Genomic DNA, 9258 nt, shown 5'->3' on the forward strand with positions numbered 1-9258 from the left:
CTAGTGATTAAAAATTATGCAGCTTTGGACTTCTTTACTGGCCACCTTATTTGCCTTGCTTTATTTCATAAACATGATCCCTGACAAAACATAACAGCTTAACTAAATTGATATTACATACATATTATCAATTACATTTGCACAATTCTCACAGCAGAAACACAATTCTCACCACTCTTAATGCAGTTCAGAAATCAGTAACACATTAGTCATTCTCATTGTTTTCACACACTACTGTTGTTTCTGCACATGGTTAATGTGTAGAAATATATTTGTAAACCAAAATAAAATCTGTTACAGCAATAGAAATCACCACTTTTGATACTCACTCTCATCTGCCTTAGACCTCCTCCATAGATGCTGGTAAAGAACAACACAGATGTGGAACCTTTTGTACGGTGTACATTTTAGGACATCGTCAGGTCTCAGGAAAAAAGCTGTCAGGTATGGACTGTTTGAATGACATCCGTGTTAACTGTTTTGCAAAACTGTGGGTTAAAACATTTCCAAGAGGTATCTTCTGTACTACTGATATAATGATGATGAAAACTGAGGGAACCCAGCATCTTTAGGTGGGTCAAAGCAATCAAGAAAAACTGCAAAAATAAAAAAAAATTTTTTCCCAAATATGTATGACAGAGTAAATACAGAAAAACAATATTTTCATATTTTTCACATTTTTTTTTTTACCATCAAACTGTTATACAAATACTGCTATCTGTTACTTTCTGTTACGAGATAATAATATTAGGTTCACAGAGGTTTAGCTCAAAAATTTAACTTTTTCTTAAAGGAAATGTTCATCACAACCAGTTTCAACCTTCTAGGAAAATCCATGAACATCTGTCCTTCTGCATTTCTCCTCATAACACCCTGTGTCATTCATATGCCCAAGAACCACTGCCTAGAGATTGCATAGAGATTTTTGATTTAATGTTACATAAATTTGAACTGAACTGTGGTAAACGTACCACAGCAGACCCGATAATATGTACATGAACATGCTTTTCAACATACTTTATTGACACTCTCATGGTTGCTGTCACAAACACACGGCTGCAGCTCTACAGCTGCCAGCCCAACATTAGAACACAGACTTTAAACTGGTGAAGGGTGATTGTGGATGCCATTCAGGTGCGTCCGCCTCCCCTGCACTGGCACCGCAGACCACGCCATGCCACAACTGTATTTAAACAAGTTAGGGAATCTTTTTTTTGAATGTAAAATTTATTGTGCAGATATCAAAGAAATCACAAACTTTTAACACAATGTATTCTCTTCCTCTGTGACTGAAGAGTCAGCTGTGGGCATTTGGATCTTTTATCAATGACCAATGTGTTTTTTGGTCATTGATAAAAGCCCCAATGGCGTGTCTGCATATGCCGCCGGGTAAGAAAGCCGACATCTCACAGATTCTGATCTGTCGGGTCCACGCTTTGTGTTTCCATCTTTTTGTGGAATCCGTTTACCTGCTCTCGTTTACTGTTTTAGCTGTTTGGTGGTTGTTGAAATAGTTTTGTGAGTTTTAACCTGAGATTCTGGCATTTCTGGCAAAATGCATTAAAAATCGATACAGAATTTTAATGAATGATATGACATTCTTAAAGCTAAAATCAATTTTAATTGGAAAATCGATTATTGAAACCCACCCCTAACCTAAATCACCATATGTTTTTTGGATGGTAGCATAAAGAAAACCATCTCCTGTTGGTTGAGGAAGACTTGATTAACTCCAGCTCTGCTATTTTCTCTCCTTACTTCACCCGCCACAACACCAGTGTAGACTTGGCCATCTTCATTCTCTGCAGAGAAGAAAAAAGAATCGGTAAATGATTAAAGTGAAAAATAGCAGCTTGGAGAATATCAAGCAGAAAAACAAATAACACAGATGGATCAGACCTACTGAGGAGATGGCTCAAGAATCTCAAGATTATGAACTAAAGAGACTGAGTAAAAAAGAAAAAAAAAATCATATTAAATCTACAGTCATTTTTTTTTTACTCAAAGAACATGTACATGCTAAAACAATCTCTACATAATACTTTGTATTATGAAAAACATGCACATTAAAAAATGTCCAGCACAATGGTTAGTAATGAATTAAGAAGTCATTAAAAACACACGCACTTTCTTTCAGAAAGTCAAAAACGTACCATCTGTGGTTATATCTGTGGTTAAACCTTTTACAAAGGTTTAAGGTTTACAAAATCTTCCAGGAATCTGTAAGAGTGAAAAAATGTGGATATGAGAGATAGCCTCCAAAAGTTGATTCTGTTCATCTGGACATAGCGTTTTCAGTGGGAGAAATGTTTCGTCACTCATCCAAGTGACTTCTTCAGTCTCAGCTGACTGAAGGTTTCCCCAATCTTATAAGCAGTACATTTGCATAATGACTGATACCAGCCCACTGATGGAACAAAGGGCTGGGAGGTACTCATGGCCATTGATCAGTGGGCTTTGATCAGTGGGCTTTGATCAGTGGTTGTTAATCAATGGTCATGAGAATTTGCATAAATATGATGAAGGAACTGACCTCCCAGCTCATTGTTCCTTCAGTTGGCTGGCATCAGTCATTATGCAAATGTACTGCTTATAAGATTGGGGAAACCTTCAGTCAGCTGAGACTGAAGAAGTCACTTGGATGAATGAACAGGATGATTGAGCATCCGTCAAGACTGTGAGAGATAGCCAGTGATCTCCTGACATGTGCATATTTATGGTAAAGAAAGTTGATCTTCAAAAAGTATAACTCAGCAATGGCAACTGATCAGGAGGCCAGACACTAAGAAAAAAAACATCTCCTAAGAGATGGTATAATAGGCTCTCAAATTCATGATTATTCACCTTTCATATAGTAATGGTCCACCCTATCCTCTCTTTTGAAACTACTCATAACTACATAAAAGAAATGTGATGCTTTGTAACATGTTTGTAACATGTTAAGTAACAGAGTTTTACTGAATATAAAGGTCATAAGCAACAGTGACACCTCTGTAAACCAATAGAGGGAAACCTCACACCTCTTCCTACTTTTGTTCACTTCTCAGCTTTCATTAATAACGTTTGTGATCAAAATGGCAGCAAAGGCTCGCTAAAAGTAACTTATAACTTAAATACAAAACAACAGCAAGCAACTAAATTAAAGCTCCTGCTTTTATTGGTGTGAAAGGTTTCACATTATTACTCTTTGTAATAATAGCAGCAAAAGGCCTACATCTGTAATTAGAGTCCTTTGAGACAAACACAATACGAGTTTATGATAGTGTCAAATTAAAGGCTTCAACTTGATAGCAATGTTCATGTTTCATCTTTTTATTAATTTGAATTCATCTTATTTTTTTGTAAAATATTTGTCTTTGTCTAGCCACCACCTAGTGGCTAGTTTTAAACTTTGAATTTTGATTTATTGTATTATTTCATTATTTGATCAATTCATGGAGACCTTTAAAGCTTTGCGTTATTTCACAAATGTTTGTAAAAGTGGGCTGCATGGCTAGGTGCGTGGTTCAATATGCCCGTGGCAATGTAACTGAAAAAACCCAAATTCAAATATTAAGAGATGCTTTTGTCTATATATATATACTGTTTATATAGTGTACATTACAAACGTCACTGCTGTTTAGTTTTCTGTCTTCATTTATGTCGGAAGTGATGGCAGAGCTGTACGTCTTAATTTGTTTCAGAAATCTCTCAGTCAGAACATGTATTTAGATGGAAACTAACGAGCTAACTCCCTGCTAACTTCTAACTCAGTTAAATTTAATAAATTCTGTTTTCATGAAAGCCTGGATGTTAAACTTAACTGTTACTGTTAGAGAGTGTCTCTGGGATGCTGGGATGATAGCTCCCTCAGGACTTAAACTCCGGTCAGAGAGTGGGGCACAGAGAGTGATGTCCGGATAGACTTTAATGGAAGTTAATAGCAGCTCAACAGTACAGCAGTAGGCATACTTAACGAATGTGGGAGGGGGTGGACAGACGTGTGGTTCTGAATAACAAGGAGAAACAATTTTCACATATAAATATAACACTCGTCACTTCCCAACATCATGCCAATATAATGCTCTGTAACCCAAATAATCAGCTGAATGCTCTGACATAAGAAAGTCCCACAATCCCATTTAAACAGGCAGGAAACAAGAATATCTATATATCTCAGACAACAGAAAAGACCTAATGCCCCCAAATTAGGAAAGGTCAGCAATTACATGGTCTTCAGTGCCCTCTTGTGGCTAAATAACACAACCGCGGTACACAGATCCAACCCGCAACAAATGCTACGGTGGTAAGTCACATGCCTCTACCACTCTCGATAACTCCTAGCATAAACCCCCTGTAATCAATGTCAAAGTACAACCCGTGCTATAAGTGGAAATAGACTCGTAGAACCGGAGGGATTTTGACTCACATTTGCACAGGAACGCACACGGCTGGAGATCGCTATTCCCCCACACTCATGGAGAAAAACATGGCTAGTGCTCCTCGGACTCGTGATACGGCAGGAGCGTCGTAAAAGCATGTGACGTCATCACCGCAGCAAACAGTAAGAACAAAGTGGAACTTATCGGCAGAAATTAACACTGCACTTATAGCGATGCGATTGAAATATAAGGAGACTTTCGGACAGTTACACCTGGTAGAGCAGCCACACTGATCATTTTATTACAGATGAAAGAATTTAGAAAGTTTTTAACTCTCAGTGATGCCGCAGTGATCGTTTGAGTTATGGACCTGCAACAGGGTTTGGGCCCAGACACAGCTGATGACGTCAGACTTAAAGACCGGATAGAAACAGTGGGCAGCTATCATAGTGCTTCGTTCCAAGTGACATTTAACCTCCTAGGACCTAGCGTACACATATGTGGACATCACATTTTGAGTTATCTAGACCAAAATTCTAAATTTTGCTCTATAAGGGTCTGATATCCACTCACGAGGACATTATACTGCCACTGTTCTATCGAAATTTAAAGCGAATGTCCTCACATGTGGATCTCATTTTTTGTCAGAAACAAAAATCAGGTAAAAACAAACAAACAAACAAACAAAAAATCACGTGAGTCTTTGTTTTTACATTCATCAGGTCCCAATCAGCCCAAATAGCAAAAAGAATTAAAAATGCATGCCATGAAAGAGTTTGGGTCTTAGGAGGTTAAAGTGTAAATAGTAACTATACCACTATGGAAGAATGTGAACATGATTTATTGAGATAGAGAAGTAATAAATCTCTTTGGCGATTAGACTCTGATGACTCATTGTGGCAGAACCGAATCCCAGCAGAGATAGGATTTAGGGCAAGACTGCTCAGAGTCTAAAGGTGGTGGTGGTGAAGATGAAGATGAGGTGTCTGTGAGATGGAGATGGGGAGGAGGTGGCCTGCAAGAATAAGAGTCTGAAAGGGAAAATGATGAAGAGAGCAGATTTAAACTATGCAAAGTGGAGGCTGATTGGCCCAAAGAAGGTGAGCAAGAAGATGATTGGACTAGAATAAAGATGACAGTATTGAGAATTGGGAATGCGGCAGTGATGTAGAGAACAGAAAAGCAGGCAGATGAGTGACTACAGATCTTCCCTAGTGAACTAGGCACAACCTCTGACCATGTTTCTTGTTTTAGTGATCATCTTCAGATAAGAATGTGTGAACTCAGACCAGACAAGATGTGACTAGAATAAAACTGCAGCGTGAGAAGACAGACTGAAGTTATTAATTTAGTAATACTAAAACTCTAAAATTCCTAAACAAGTCGTGAAATTTTATTGTCCAACTTATTATGACTTTTTCACTGACAGTTAATATCTACAGCTAAATTAAATTAACAACTTAAAGGGGTTTATAAGCACTTTGAAGTTGGTTTAACTCAGACATTACAAAATAAAGCGTGTAATTAAGCCATAATTGCTTTTAATTTAAGAAATGTAAATGAGAGATTCCTTTAAACCTTGAAACACCTTCACAGACATTAATGCTTGTTGTGTTACTCAGTTCTGAAATATTATCTGAAGCTCTGTTTGTTGAGGTTACATGCTAAGCAAAACCATCATTGTGCACAAGGAAGTGAAGCAATAGTAACTGCCACTATACAAACCACAAGTACACATGCAGGTTTTAAAATAAAGATCCTCACTTTTATTCTTTTATTCATTTTTGTTATATTCTTTTGTGTCACTATATTTAAATCTGGACTGATGAACACAGGCTACAGCACATATTTTAATGAATTTAAAAAAATAAAATAAAAGCAGTTTGTACAATGCTTGTCTGTGTTCATGATTACATTACAATACAAAGCAGTATATTGAGGAAATGAGACACTAGTCTAAGAGGACAAAAAAAGAAGATGAGGTTTAACGTCTGATGTTTTATTATAAATGAAAACATGAACATAACTATTATAAACTGTCTGCTCAGGATTACCTCTTCTTCTTTTATTATTATTCTGTGCCACAATTCTGAACAAATGTAAAAGAAATTTGCAGGTGCAAGTGTTGCATTTTGAGGAGAAATTTATTTTGAGTGAAGAAAAGCTAAATTTGAGCAAACAAAATTTGTTGCTGTGTGCAAAAATGTATTTCGGTGTTTGCTACTTTCCATACACACACACACACACACACAATAGCAACCCCTCTTGCTCAGTTTTTTCATTTGCTCTTGCTCGCAATGTGTTGCTTGCGCTCTCATCATTTCTGCCCCTGCCTGTTCAACTCTTTCTGTACACCGTTATATTTGTGCCACAAAACCAGCCAATCACAGATTTGGATGCAAAAAATTCTGATTGGCTGTTTTGGTCTCCAATCAGCTCACTAGCTGCTATAGGTAAACCCAGGCAAATATCCCAGAATGCATTTCATCCAAAACTCCAATGAGGCAGTGGTGGAGGAACGCAGAGTGGCAGAGTTTGAAATATTACTTTTTCTTAATTACAAAATAAACTTTTAAGATATTTTCAGGTGAGAATGGTGCTGTGTAAACTTCCAATATCTGCTCAATTTATCGAGACATCACATGTTTGCAAAAGTGTTCTAACGCTTTCAAACCCCACAAAAATAACGCCTTATTCTTCTTCTTCTATCTGATACTTTTAGGGGCTGTCCCAGGAAATCACCGGGCTCCATCTTGTGTCTTTCTATCCCTAGCATCTTTACCTATCATATTAGCTCTGTGAACATGCAAGTTCAAGTCTCCTGCCTTACATCATCAACCTGTCCACCAGCACTCCGGACAAGAAGCGGCTCAGAACCAATCACTAAGGAGGAGTAATGGCATATAGATGAATTGAGCACTAATGCTAATGCTTAATAGTGTGACATTATTAGAAAGTGCTAATTAAAGAAAAAATTCATTGTTTAAGTTTTAATCCATTTTGCAAATATACTGTTACAGTGCAGTAAAGAAGAAGCTCTAACATGCAAATGTAACAAAACAACAACAACAACAACAACAACCGTGTGATTTTAGAAGCAGAGTTGAACTGCATAAATGTTATTCTGGCTTTGAACATTTCCTTGATATTTGTACTGAGGCTGAGGCTCAAAACATTTAAAATGTGTATTAAACTATATCCTAGGTTATTGCCACAGTGTTGAAAATTTGCCATCCCTGGATCCAGACTGATGACAATACATTATTAATAATGTTATTACTACTATTGAAACTATTACTACTATTGAAATTCATTTTATGTTATATTACAGTCATAACCTTTGTTTACAAAAAACATTTACAGTACTATAGTCAAACCTAGCGGTAACCTAATACAGGATACACATATGTCGTGGTATAATTTGGAAAACAGTGAAAGTTAGAAAGACAAGATTTTATGAGCTTTGATGATTTGTGTGATGGGAAATTACATTGTATGAAAGACCTCATCTTGGGGTATCTTGACATCACCTCCTCCCTCGGTGGACCTTCAGTAGTGCAGTCTATGTAAAAGCACTGATTTAACTGATTGACATCCCTTGATTTTATGAACCTTGGCGTGTGCCAAGGTCACTTTGAAGAATTGACACGGGCATACTCTGCCTCCACCTCTATCTCCACTCTTTGCGCAACTTGCCCCCCGTGCTGTTGCATAAACCTAACATCAGCATACATTATTGCCTGGTCATCTTCCTCTGCAGAGAAGCAAGAAGAATAAAGTAACATCAGTGAGTCATTAAAATAATTGTTTGAGTTTTTATCAAACTTGATTTCTTAAAGTTTACCATCATTTCTTTTGCAAACTGAAAATGGAAATTGTTTCACTGATTCTGACCAAAATGCACCCAAGAATATGACTTTTAATAATGCTCACTTCTGGCTTTTTATGGCAGAGGTATCAACAAACTCTTGGCAAAGAATCAAAATGGTTTATTTCAAAAACAGTAAAAGCAAAAATTGTTGTTAAAAAGAGCAAAATCCCACTTAACTGCAATAAAAATTGCAGTTAAGTGAGTAAAAATTATTTATTTTTTTTACCTTCATGTTTTGTACCCTTGTTGTTTTGTTTTTTTCTCCAAGCGAAGATGACTGCTACACCCACAACTAAGACAATTATCAGTGGTGAGAGAACACCACCCATCAATGGTAACATTCCTGCTACTGAAATAAAAGAAATAAAAAAACAAACAAGTCAACATGTGTTTTTATGGCAAAAGAGAGGGGACATCAAAAAATCCACTTCATTAAAGTTAGTTTTACTTTATAATTGTTAAGTCAATATTATTGACTGATGGGATTACTCTAATATTTAATTTAGATAAATTAAAGAATACTTAAACAAACACATGAAAAACAAGTATTGAATTCTGCAGACATTACTACTGACTGGCAGGAATGTGACCTTGTTTAGATCTTTCAGTAGGCCGACCTCAGCTCTAGGTACCTTGTGTAGCAGAGTGCAGTACAAATATCTGAAGAAGACCAGTTGGTGTCTTTTGTCAATCTCTCAAGACTACTATTAGCTGGATTACTGGGAACTTACGTCAAATTAGTTGATGATTCACTACTTACAGTGTTCTCACTCACCACAGGTAGATATCCTCTCTTCTTTGGAGACATTACTGACGTTGTTCTTGACTGAGCAGACCAGATGTCCTGAGACGTGCTGTTTCAGAGTGATGATGTTACTCTCATTATTTACAGAAAGGAGCTCAGCATCTGACAGTGAGCGTCCATCCAGAGTCCAGCTGTACTGAGGACTGTCCCCTCCCTGAGAGGAGCAGGACACCCTCATCTCTCCCTGGGACAGACACTCAGAGAGCAGCAGGACAGAGGAC

At 37.2% G+C, this 9258-nt stretch overlaps 1 long non-coding RNA gene across 2 annotated transcripts; it reads right to left on the bottom strand.

The window, feature by feature from the left end:
• Window positions 1-653: 653 nt before the first annotated feature.
• On the bottom strand, window positions 654-4617 carry LOC102209554 (uncharacterized). Of its 2 annotated transcripts, none has more exons than XR_312529.2 (5): window positions 4409-4617; window positions 3804-3988; window positions 2154-2220; window positions 1904-1946; window positions 654-1802 (listed from the first exon to the last, which is right to left on the bottom strand). It is a non-coding gene; the product is annotated as an uncharacterized LOC102209554 (long non-coding RNA). The 2 variants fall into 2 exon arrangements; XR_312530.2 differs by having other exon boundaries at window positions 1900-1946.
• Between the last annotated feature and the right edge of the window lie 4641 nt (window positions 4618-9258).

Source organism: Pundamilia nyererei, unplaced genomic scaffold (assembly GCF_000239375.1).
Source record: "Pundamilia nyererei isolate P.nyererei 1_Seehausen unplaced genomic scaffold, PunNye1.0 scaffold01466, whole genome shotgun sequence".
Lineage (NCBI taxonomy): Eukaryota > Metazoa > Chordata > Actinopteri > Cichliformes > Cichlidae > Pundamilia > Pundamilia nyererei.